We start from the raw sequence: 13,102 nt of genomic DNA on the forward strand, positions 1-13,102 counted from the left end.
TTACTATGAATACTCTTGAATGTTTGTTCTCTTTGAAGCTCTTTTTTTTGCTCTGGTGGATTTTTCTTTATATTGCTTGAGCTCATTTCTTGCTTTGGTTTTCCCATACATTTATATCTTTTGGAAGAGGTTGGAACACACTCCTAGCGGTTAAATAGGTAAAAGAGCCATTGTGAGATGAAAACAATCGTCTGATTCATAGAAAAACTAGTAGTTACTGTTGTTAGGTGCAGAGGGGTCGACTCGACATCTTCAGGGGTCGACTTCTGATCTCCAAGAGTTGACTCGTGATTTGTAGGAGTCGACTTAAGGTTGCTTCTACTTTTGTTGCACTCTATCTTTCTTCTATGTACACTATTGAGTCGGCTTTCTTGGTTCGGGGGTCGACTCGTCTAGTGATAGGAGTCGACTCGTTGTTTTCTACGGTTGACTCTTTAACGGACTAAGTTTTATTGCTCTCTATCTTTTCACTATAGCTGCTCAAGGATTGACTTATTATTGTTTAGGGTCGACTCTTGTTTGACTAAAATTAGCTTGTGATTCCCATGAGTCAACTTGCTAATGTAATAAATTTTTTAGCTCTCTGTCTTTTCTCTATAGCTATTCAGGGGTCAATTCACTTGTTTCTGAGGTCGACTCTTGTTAGACTAGAGTCGGCTCATATACTTTATGGGTCGATTCGCCACTATGTTGAATTTCATGGCTTTTTATCTATCTTCTGAGACTGCTTTGGGTTCTACTTGTGATCTGCTGGAGTTGGCCCGTGAACATGTATAGTTAGTGACAGTGTGGTAGGGTCGACTCGTTGCAAGCTTAGGATCGACTCTTGAGGTAGCTCAGGATAAAATTTTCTATATCTGCATATAAGCTTCCAAGGATTGTTTTTATGGTCCTTTTGGAGTTATGCTTCTTGATGTAGAGCTTCAGATAAATGATCTTCATTTGAGAGCAACTGAAAGTTTTTTTTTTTTTTTTGCTACAATCAATCAATTAAACTCAAGGTAATAGATTAGTTATCTTTTACTCAATTATTTTGTATCGTCAAAATCAACCCTTTAGGGTCAACACTAGGTATCTGCAGCTTCCACCTCCACTCCACACACACTCTCTCTCTTCCATTCTCTCCTCCCCTCTCTATCCACTAATACTCCACTATTTGTTCCATTTCATCAACTTTGCACCATTTCTCCCTCTTACATCCCATTCAACTCTCCACCAAGTCACTTCCACCTTTCTTCACCTATTAACATATCTACTTACCTCCACACTCTCTTACCTCCACCCTCTCTCTCCATCCAACATCTTGATAGTCAACTTTAAAGACAACGCAATAGCACGTATCTAGTAGGATAGTGATTACGGATATCGATCCACAGGAATTGGGGTATAGTTGTTCTCTAAAAAAAATATTTAAAAGAAAAAGTTTGTGAAGAAAATTAAACTAAGAAATCTAAAAGAAAATGCAATTAAAAGGATATCAGTTGGAGGAAACCTAGGGCAAGGAATTCACCACTAACATCGGAACAAGGGTTATTTGTATTGTAATTCGTTCTTGGATTAACATGCAAATTGGCTACAAGCCCTATAAGCATTCAAATAAAATTTCACAAAAGTAATTTAGGAACATCCATCTTCGGTTGGCATGAAATGTGTACCCTAAACTAATATGGCAGGACACTGCATCTTCCCTAAGCATGGGTGATCTTCTATTAACTTCGTGATCATGAAGAATAGTTGTATAAACGTCATACTTAAAATCACAGAAATTAAATATGAGATGAAATAAAATATTCATTAAGAACAAAATAAAGTTTATACAACTCCAAGAATAGAAATCAATAATACAAAACCCTTGGCCTTTTGTTAGGGCTGCATCCGACCCTAGAGAGGAGATAGCCTTCCATGGAGTCGTGGGCGACAGCAGCAGTGGTGGAGAAGGCTTCCATCATGACCAGCTCTTCTTTCTTTCTTCCTCCGGCGACTCCCATCGAAGAAAACTCCCTCTCAGCACTTCATTTTTTTTATATGGGAAGTTATTCCCGAAATGCCCAAACTATTATCTCTCTCATGCACTCTGTGGGAAGTCACCTAAGAAAAGATTGCTGATCATTCGATGGGGAAGAAGGAGGAATGGGAGCAGTCCCCCCGGTGGTCCAGATGGAATGAATCGACTCCCTTTTTATAGCCTGCCCACTTCTCTTTCCTCCTCTCTTTCGAATCAAAGATAAGGATGCAAAGATTGAACTGAACCAATCGTTGGAATAGGAAGCCGTTGGATTTGCTCGATCTCTGGACGTGAAGTGATCCGAAAGTGTTGTAGATCTGATCCGGATCCTTGGAGAAGCTCTGCTTGCTGGCTTGCTTCTGGAAGTTGGGAAGAGCACATGGAAGAAGCCGATGTTGCTGATCCACGGATGCGTGGGATAATCCTGGATGAGAATGAATCACAACGGGATGAAGGTGTTACGAAAAATTGCTGGGAAGTTTGAGAATCCGTGGACGATGGGATAAGGATGCAAGCTGGTTCGGATTCATGCAGTCGGCTAGGATTAATCCGGAAGAAGGCTGGGACATTGAGAGGAGCTAGATTTGGTGGGAGGTGAAGATGGGATTCTGAGATTTGCTGGGAGATGATCCGGAAGAAGAGGGTGGCTGCTAGCTTTGTTCCATTCGTGGGACATGGGAGATCACAAGTGAGATGAGAGCTGGCTTGATTCGGCAGATAAGATCTGGGAGATGAAGCTAAATCGGACTCTATTTCGAAACAGGGGAAGGTGTTTGGATTGTGTAAGGCTTGGGAGGATGTCGTGGAAGGAACATGGAGAGCATGGGATGCTGGGATTCGTTCATGACCGGGAAGAGATCTTGACGTTGGAAAAATCTCCGGACGGCTAGAACGCATGGATGAAGGGAGTTTGGATTTGGTTCATGGTTGATTCGTGAGATAAAGATGAACTCGGAATAGGGGAACTGGGAGCTGATCCTTGAATCGCGGACGGGAGGTTGGCTTGATTCGGAAGAGGATAAGGATGATACTCTATTCCGAATCAAGGGAGGATGCGTTTGGATGTCGTGTTTGCTGGTCCATGAGGCACGGGAGGAATCGCAGAGAAAGATGGGAAGCTGATCCGGAAGATGCTGGGTGGTTGTTCGGATGGGATGATGGCTCTATTCCTTGGGAGGATGAGCTCGGGAAGGACGTGGAACAGGGGCTGAGCTTGCCCGTGGATGATGAACGGGAAGGCTGGGATCAAACGCGAATGCTGGGATTTGAGTTTATCCCCCGGGCAAAGAGGAGGGGAGATGAGCTGGGGTTCTCTACCGAAATGCCAGGAGGGTGGAGGCGGTTTTGTTTGACGTGGAGGAAGATGGAAACGGGCGTGAGGGAAAATCTGGAGGTTGGGGTGGAGGCTGATCTACGAATGTGATAAGGAGTTCGGGAGGATGAAGCAGTGGGGATTTTATCCGTGGATTCGATTTGGCTTGGTTGGGAAGATGGGAATTGAACCGTTTAAAACAGGGGAATTAATCCTATTTGGCTGGGAAAAGGCCAATTACTGGAATTTTCTGAGATCTGTGCAACTATAGATGAATAGATGATATACTTTGAGATCTGAAAAATAAATGATTGAAAAGTGTGGGAAGAGAAGTAGGTGAATTTGTAAAGAAACGGAAATTAATGGGAAGCACTGGGTTTTGGAGGAGAGTTCTTGGAGTCGACTCTGGAGGATGTAAAATTGTGAAATGATGCAGTGTCAGTTTAGGCTTTACCTAATTAAGCTCGATTTGACCTGCATACATTAAGCTTAATCAGTGAATAAATAAGTAAAACTTGAATTACCTTTAATAATTTATTAAAATGCAATGATGAAGGTAACACACATTTTTTAGTTGAATTTACAAAATATGTGAATTAAAATAATAATAAGTGCTATGAATAAGATATTAATTTGTACATTATTTAACACTTATCACATCTCCATCTATCTGAAGAATCATCCCTCCTTTAACCTATCTTCATCTCTCTTAATACATGTAGCTTCCTCCTTCGTAAATTTTTATGCTTTATTAGAGTCTATTTAGTATTTGAATGTCTTCTTCTTCTGTATAAAATTATTAGTGTACATTAAGATGGAAGGAAGATCTACAAACCTTATAAGCATAGTTTCTATTGTAATGATAAATATTTGTAGTTTCTATTTTATTTTTATTTTTATTTTTATTAATTTTCTCTCATACTAAGCTGAAATATAGAATGGAGCAAGGTACTATAGCAAAACACTATAGTAGTACTGTAGTAGTACTGTAGCAATAAAATTGTAGTAGCAACAAAACTATAGATAGTAGTACTCTAGCATGGTAAGTTACCTCTAATAGTATTACAATTTGATTAAACTATAACTCACAATTAATCCACTTATTTTGAAATAACTATTCGCAGCTAATTCTATTTTTCCAAAGTTCATAAGATGTTTTCTTTTATAAAGATCTTATAGAAACCCTGTTTAAAATGTGACAAGCTATGTCAATTGCCTCAGCCCAAAAATATCTTAGAAGATGGCTTTCATACAACATAGTTCTAGCCATTTCTTCAAAAATTCTATTTTTTTCTTTCAACCAATCCATTTTGTTGAGGTGTCCTAGGTATAAAATAATTGTGTTCTATTTCATTTTCATTGCAAAACTTTTTGAAATTATGATTTTCAAATTCAGTTTCATGATCACTTCTTATTTTAAGAACTTGTAAACCCCATTTCTTTCAACAAAACTGATCTACTTCTTATCATTTTACCTCACCAAATACAACTTCATAGCATCATACTTTTGTTCGTTCACTTTTATTTAGTGGATCTCTACAATTTAAGTTCCTACCATGTGACATGTGCTTATCCATCTTCTTTTGTATTGTGTTTCAGCCTTAAGTATTTTGGAATTATGAATTTATGCTTCGAAATTCTCAACGTCTCTCTCTTATGTTTGTTCCTCTGTTCAACATACCTTTTTGATTATGACAAAAAGGGGGTGAAACACCAAAAAGAAGAATAATGGGGACCAAGAATAAAATGAAGTAGAAAGAAGATTATGGAATATGGAAGCAAAAGAAGTAAATAAAACCTCTATAAAGAGTAATAAGAGGAAACCAATTTGTACAACGAAAAGGGGGATGAGGATGATAGTGTTATTTTGATGATTAACAAGTAATTATCTAGAGCATGCTATAAGTTAAATTGATACTTCATTTATAAGTTCATTACTCTCAGTATATTTATTTAATTGAAAATGGATAAATGGCCTTGTTCATTTGGATAAATCTAACCTTGAGAATGCAGCAAAGTGTGGTTTGAGTCGACCCATAGGTTGATTGGGTCGACCCCGGCACATCAAGAAGTCATCTGGCACACTCCTGCAAAAATGGCACAAATGAACAGTGAGTTGGGTCGACCCAAGGTAAGCATGAGTCGACCCAACCTTGAAGATCCTCAAACAACTCAGAAAATGGTTCTCTGGATTTACTGAGAGGGTCGACCCAAGAAGAAGTTGAGTCGACCCAAGTAAACCTTGAGTCGATCCAAAGAAAGGTTGAGTCGACCCAAGTGAAGAAAGGCTGAAATTCAAGATTCTGAATTTTCTGAAAGTTGGGTCGACCCAAGAAAAGTTTGAGCTGACCCAAGGTTGAGTCGACCCAAAGAAAGGTTGGGTCGACCCAAGGAAAGGAAGGCTGAATTTCAAGTTTCTGTGTTTTCTGAGAGGGTCGTGTGGAGTGATCGATTAAAACCCCGTTTGATTTTGATGAGCTCAAAGCATTTGAGTATATCTTGTGATTACTAATGAATTCAATTGAGTGTTTTAGTGAAAATCCTGTCCAAGTGTCTCTAGACTTGGTTCATAGCATTTTGGATAAGTTAAGAAGTCTGCATGAACCAATGTCTGAGATACGAGTCGACTCCCGAGTTTCACGAGTCGACTCCAAGCGTATCAAGGTCACTGGCACGAGCTCGAGTCGACTCCTGATCAGTACGAGTCGATTCCGACTGAAAACAGACAGAAGGACAGAAGAGCAGTTTTTCAGGTCTGAGATTCGAGTCGACTCCAGTGGAATGCGAGTCGACTCCCAGCGGTACACACAGAAAAAGTCAGAGAGCGTTTTATGGACTCTGAGATTCGAGTCGACTCCAGTGGAACGCGAGTCGACTCCCAGCGGTACACAAAGAAAAAGTCAGAGAGCGTTTTATGGACTCTGAGATTCGAGTCGACTCCCGCAGTACGCGAGTCGACTCCGAAACTGTGCGACCATCGACAGACAGAAGACCATGTTACTGCCTCTGAGATTCGAGTCGACTCCCAGACAGCTCGAGTCGACTCCAAGACAAGCTTCACGTCAAAAGGCAGAAGACCAACTTTCGGAAACTGAGAGCCGAGTCGACTCCAAGGAAGTTCGAGTCGACTCCAAGACTGGATGAGCCAAAAGACAGAGAATCGGGAGTTCGGGCTCTGAGATTCGAGTCGACTCCCAGGACAGTCGAGTCGACTCGAGTGGACAAAATTCAAATTTGGATCCACGGACTACAGAGGATGAGCCGACTCCAAAATTGCCAGGTCAGCGCCAGAAGTTGGCGAGTCGACTCCGGGTCAAGACGAGTCGACTCCCAGTCAAGACGGCAACTTTAATTCAAACTGGGAACAGTTGCCGAGTCGACTCCGGAAAAGCTCGAGTCGACTCCTGCTACAGCCGAGTCGACTCCTGATCGCGCGAGTCGACTCCAACCCACCAACGGTCACATTGTCAGGCTGCGCAGAGTGAGCAGAACGGCCAGAAAAAGCAGAGTAACGGCTAGTTTCCGTGGGGGTTGACTTAAATAGCCACAGAAGACTGTAGCAAGAGACATAACACATATTCCACTCCTAGCATTCAAGTCTTGAAGCTCTCTAAGTGCTCTTCAACGAGAAAAAGGGAAGATCTGCATTTACTGCTCCACCAACATCTTCCCAGCATTCAAAGCTTCCTCCTCTTGCTTTCAAGTCGATCACTCTTTCAAGAGGAGACCGGAGTTGCAGAAGCCACACCTCTTCACCATCTTAAAAGCGTTTGAGGGCTTCTAACTCCTTTACGATTATATTGTTTTAAATCTGCTTTTTGAGAAGCTATTTTCTGTTTTCTTCTATCTCGTGTATTTACTTGATTCAATCGGGGGATTGAATCAAGGGGATTAAGGTTGGTTGGTGAGCCGGTTTAAAACCAACGAGTGTAAGGGTTTGATTGTGAGCCCGGGAAAACAATCGGGGTTGGTTCTAGTCGGTGAGCCTGGAAAAACCGACCGAGTTCGTTGTGAGCTCGTAAAACAACAAGTTCGGTTGTGAGCTTGCAAAACAACCGGCTGTAATCCAAGGAGGTTATAGTGAAATTCCCAAGTGAGACTTGGGGAGTGGACGTAGGAGCAAGGGTTAGCTCCGAACCACTATAAAACTTTGTGTTTGTAGGGCATTGTCTCTCATCTTCTTCCCCACACATTACTCACAGCACTTAGCTTTAATTAAATAACTGGCTATAGTATTTCGTTAATCATCCACAAAGTTTTAATTAGCTAAGTTAATTTAAAAAAAAACCAATTCACCCCCCCCTCTTGGGTTGTCTATCTGGGCAACAGGTCGACCCAAGGAAAGGTTGAGTCGACCCAAGGCAAAGTTGGGTCGACCCAAGGACAGGTTGAGCCGACCCAAACACGGGCTGAACATAACGGCTAGTTGTGCAGAAATGCTTTTTGGACTCCCAACGGCTATAAACGGCTAGTTTCTTCAATCCAACGGTCAGAAAGGACTATTTGGAGGTTGGAGAAGTATTTAAGAGGGAGTATTCATCAGAAGAAGTAAGCCTTGGGGGAAAATACATTAAGTGCATTCAAGAGAGAACCCTAGCAAGGCAAGCTTCATCCAAGTGCTTCATTCAAGAATCAAAGAAAGGGATTGAGCAGATTCAAAGAGGCATCAAGAGCTCCATCCTCCCTTGAAGAGTGAAGCATCCTTGACAAAGAAGAGCAAAGCCACTTCAAAGCGATAAATACTTTCTAACTCTTCTTTGTAGTTTATATTGTTTCATATGCTCATTTAGGAGTTTGAATCTTTTCTTTTCATTTGTTAAACACTTTGTAAAGGTTCGTTGGTAAGCCCGCAAAACCAACAAAGATTTTTGGTGAACCCGGAAAACCAAAGTGCAAAGGTTCGTTGGTGAGCCCGCAAAACCAACAAAGGTTTTTGGTGAACCCGGAAAACCAAAGTGTAAAGGTTCGTTGGTGAGCCCGCAAAACCAACAAAGGTTTTTGGTGAACCCGGAAAACCAAAGTGTATAGGTTCGTTGGTGAGCCCGTAAAACCAACAAAGGTTTTTGGATTGTGAGCCCGGAAAACAATCCAACTGTAATCCGCGAGATTATAGTGAATTCCCAAGGGGTCGCTTGGGGAGTGGACGTAGGTGCTAAGGAGAGCACCGAACCACTATATATTGTTGTGTTTGTGTTGTGCATGTGCTTACATTTATTCTTGCATTATCTTCCATCTTTGTTCTAGTTTAACTCATTCAAATAATTTAAGAAAGCATCCACCGCACTTAATTAAGAAAACTTTTAAAACACCAAAATTTAAAAGAAACCAATTCACCCCCCCCCCCTCTTGGCTTGTCACCTTGGGCAACAAGTGGTATCAGAGCAAGGTGCTCTAATAGTACTCATTGATCTCACAATCAAGAGTTAAAGATCATGACAACCCAAGTGGGATGTTCTATGAGTGAGGGACAATTAATTGATAGACCTCCACTATTTGATGGTATAAACTACACATATTGGAAAGCACGCATGCGCATTTTCATTCAAGCACATGACTACGATTTATGGAGTATCATAGTCAATGGGCTACACACAAACACTAATCATGATAAAGAAAGGGCTCAGCAAAATGCAAAAGCCATGAATATTCTATTTTGTGCATTAGATAATAGTGAATTTAATTACATATCTTCTTGCATAACTGCTAAAGACATATGGAATATGCTTGAGGTTAAATATGAAAGCACTAACATTTTTAGCAAATCAAAAATTAGCTTTGAAGAAGATGAGAGGCAAGCAGATATTGAAAACCTATGCCTTGTGGCACACAAGAACGAGGTATGTGTTGAAACACAAAGTGTCTCCTCTTCTGAATATGAAGTATATGATAAAACTGAAGATGATTTTACACTTAATGAGTTACATGATGCATTTCTTGATCTAATGAAAGAACATAAGAAACTCATTTGTAAAAATAAGAACCTGAAGAATGAAAAGAAAATCCTAGTAAATGAAAAAATGAAACTGTCTAATCATTATGAAACACTAATTAATAAACATACTAATGAAACTAAAATCTTAATTGAGAAAAATAAAGAACTAAATCAGAAAAACCAACTTCTCACTGAAAGCTATGATAAACTTAAGAAAAATAACAAATTGCTTTCAGAAGACAATGAAAGGTTAACTAAAGAAGTTAACAAATTTAAGCCTATAGTTGAAAAATTTACTATTAGCTCTGAAAAGCTGAACTTAATGATAAATAATCAAAGAGCTGAATTTGAAAAGGATGGATTAGGATATCAATCTTGGTACACACAAAAATTCCTTAATGACATGTGTGTTAAATCCTCTACTATCTGTCCTAAAACAGATTCTAATTTATCTGATGAACCTAATAGGCAAAAACAGAAAATTGTAAGTTTATCTACTACTCATGTTAAATCTATGTTTGTTAAATTTAACAAGATGATGCAGAAATTCACTCCTTGTAATCCTAAAATTTGCAAGTCTATGGACAAAATAGCTATTAAGAAAATATGGGTTCCAAAAGGAACAATAATAGCTAACCTACAAGGACCCAAAAGAGCTTGGGTTCCTAAGTTGAAAATCTGAATATTTTCTGTAAGTGTATCTAGCACTCAAGGCTCCAACCAAAAGATGTTAATTTAGACATTGGGTGCTCTAGACATATATTAAAGAATGAAACTTAAAATATACTTAAAAAAAGTAATTGAAATGAAAAGAATAATGAAATTAGTAATCCTTGCATATCATCATTCTCTTTGCCTTAGTATCCAATTAAAACATAAATTGCAGGTATTAATCAATTCTGTGATATAAGTGATACTTTTGGCATGAAAAGAAAATATATCCAAATCACTCCATCTTTCTATATTATGCTTCAGTTATTGATGGATAACTTGCTTAATCAATACTCTTAGAATAACTCTTTAAATTCTCTATATGCTTGATTGAGAGGTCTTATCCATGACATTATCTTCTATTGATCACAAATATAAAAATGTCTACTTGGTATAATTTTTTTTTTAAATATATGCATTAAGAATACCAAGATTAAAGAGTCTAGTTTTGGCATATAAAATCAACTCATACTAGTATGGACTTGATCTCAAAAGACCTTGTCATTGGTTCACTTAGATTATTCTTTGCAAGGTCAAAGTTTGCTATGTATGTCATCTAGAAAAACAAACTACAATCATTTCTAAATCTGAAAATATTGTTTTCACCTTTTAGCCTTTGAAAACTCTTCATAAGAACTTATTTGGAGCTCTAGGATTGTGAACCTAGGAGATAAGCTCTCTAATTTTGTAATTATGGATGATTTCTCAAAGCTAATGTTGGTTTTATTCTTGGCACTTAAATTGAAATATTTTCTGCTTTGGCACAAATTTACAAAAGGTTTCAAATGAAAAAGGTTTGCAAACTGTGAAAATTCATGGCACAGCCTTGAAAACCAATTTGTTGATAAAATGGTATTGAATACAATTGTGCTTGCACCAAGAACACTATTGCATATAGGGGTTATAAAAATATATATAAAAAAAAAATATAGAACCTTTGTTGTGTAAGGACAATGCTTTGTGATAGCAGTTGATTAATACTATCATCACAGCTTGTCATATTATAAGGTTTCTATTAAATCTATTTTTAAAGAAAACCCCATGTGAACTCATGAAAAACAGAGAATCAAATGTTGCATACCTTCATGTTTTTCAGTTATACATATTATGTTCTCAAGAATGAAATATATGCCAAATCTGATAAAACAAGTATTTCTTTGGATATTACTCTTTAAACAATGCATATAGAATATTCAATGAAAAGATACTAGTTGTAGAAAGATCAATTTATATTATTCTTATTAAAACTAGATCTTTTATTGAGAATATAGTTTATCACTTTGATTCTATGTAACAATCTGAATTTTGATAGAAACAATTGTTTAAGATAATTTGATTAAAACTCAACTTGTATATCTTATTGATAATTATCTTAAGCAAATAGAATCTAAGCTAAATTAATTCTGAAAATAAAAAAAAAAAATTGATTTGACCTTGATGAATCCTTCTATTACCTCACATGCTTGTCCTTGAACCATTTTACTTAATGAAGTTATCTCTTTAGTTCAAGTGACTTGTGCTTGCTTATATTTAGACAATCTCTTGAGTGAAGTGACTTAATATTCAATTATTGTCATATCTTATGTTGAGTCATCTAGTTAAGAAATATGTTGTATGAATGTTTTTGTATCCTAGAGAACCTAATGAATTGCCTTCAAGAAAAGAAAAAGATTTTGCTAATGATACAGGATTTGTGAGCAAGAAATTTCAACTTGAAGGACACCTCGATGAAAGATACAATAAACATTCTCTTGGAAACAAAAAAAAAGAGGAAGATTTTCTTCAGCCAAGGGTGTAAAGAATCTAAAAGGTATTTGGCTTGAAGAATGCTAAATGCACGGGTAATCTAAACTCTTCTCTTGTGAGTTAGTTGAGCAAAATCAATAGTCTGAAATTATATGGTAGCATGATTAAACCCTTAATTGCTGATCATCTTGATATCATGCTTCATTCTCATGCTAGTGATGATTGTTTCATGGTGTGATTAAATTGAAGTTTACTTTTTCCTATATAATGCATAACCATGAAATACACAAGTTTATGCCTCAAATCTCTAATTCAAAATAACTTGTGATAAGCTATGAATCATTGGGCATAATGAAAATGCTGTTTGCATGATATACATGCATATGCAGCATATAAGATTATTTCTTTATTCTGCTCTTTCATGTAAATTACTTGAGAATAACAAAAAGAGAGAGAGATAAAGAAAAGAGAATGGATATTATTCAAGAGAAGTAAAATCTAAGTAAAGACAAATACTTCAATCTTAAGAAAAAGCAAAACAAGCATAATACATTCGGCACAATTGTGAGACTAATATGAACATTCTTTTGGAAGAGATTAAAATCCGTAATTAATTACAGGAAAAAAGTTTGAAGTGAACATTTTAAACCTTCTATATTGCTCATCATAGGGATGGTGTCAATGGGGAGGCTAGTGGTAGTACCCGACACTATTTGACCCAACTATTCGGTGTAGGGCATATTAGGGACGGCACAAGAGGGAGGCTAGTGGTAGTACCTCGTGCCCCTTCCAACTCCACCGGATAGGGAGCAAATAGAGTATAGAGCATAGAAAAGTAATACCAAAAGAAATGAAGATTAGAATGTTCACTAAATGGTTAAAGGAAGAAATTCAAAAATAAGGAAATGAATGACAAGATAAATGAAAGTATATAAAAAGCTTGTGAAAAGCCAAATGAAGTTTCGATCACTTGAAAACACACCTTAAGGATAAAATCAGTGTAGAATTATATATAAATAGGGAGAGTTTATTTCAAAAGAATAAATTTTGATCTTTGACATGCTTGCTCTTAATGTTTTAATACATGATGTTATGACTCAATGCATATTATGTTTTGCATGTGACATGATATTTTGAATTATGTGTCTTCAATATTCAAATAACAAAGATCTTTCCTAAATATAACTTGTAATGCTTCAGGCCTATAAAATTTGATTGAAACATGGTATTACCAACAACAACATCATTCTGTTTTAATGAATATATTTTGAAAAATAAAAGAAAAGCATAATTTGAATTTGCAAATTAGGCAAAATGAATTGATTCTGATTTATCTTTTATCTTGCCTAACATTAGAACATCATGTCCTCCAATTTGTACCAAAATTCAATATGAA

Source organism: Phoenix dactylifera, unplaced genomic scaffold (assembly GCF_009389715.1).
Source record: "Phoenix dactylifera cultivar Barhee BC4 unplaced genomic scaffold, palm_55x_up_171113_PBpolish2nd_filt_p 001014F, whole genome shotgun sequence".
Taxonomy (NCBI): Eukaryota; Viridiplantae; Streptophyta; class Magnoliopsida; order Arecales; family Arecaceae; genus Phoenix; species Phoenix dactylifera.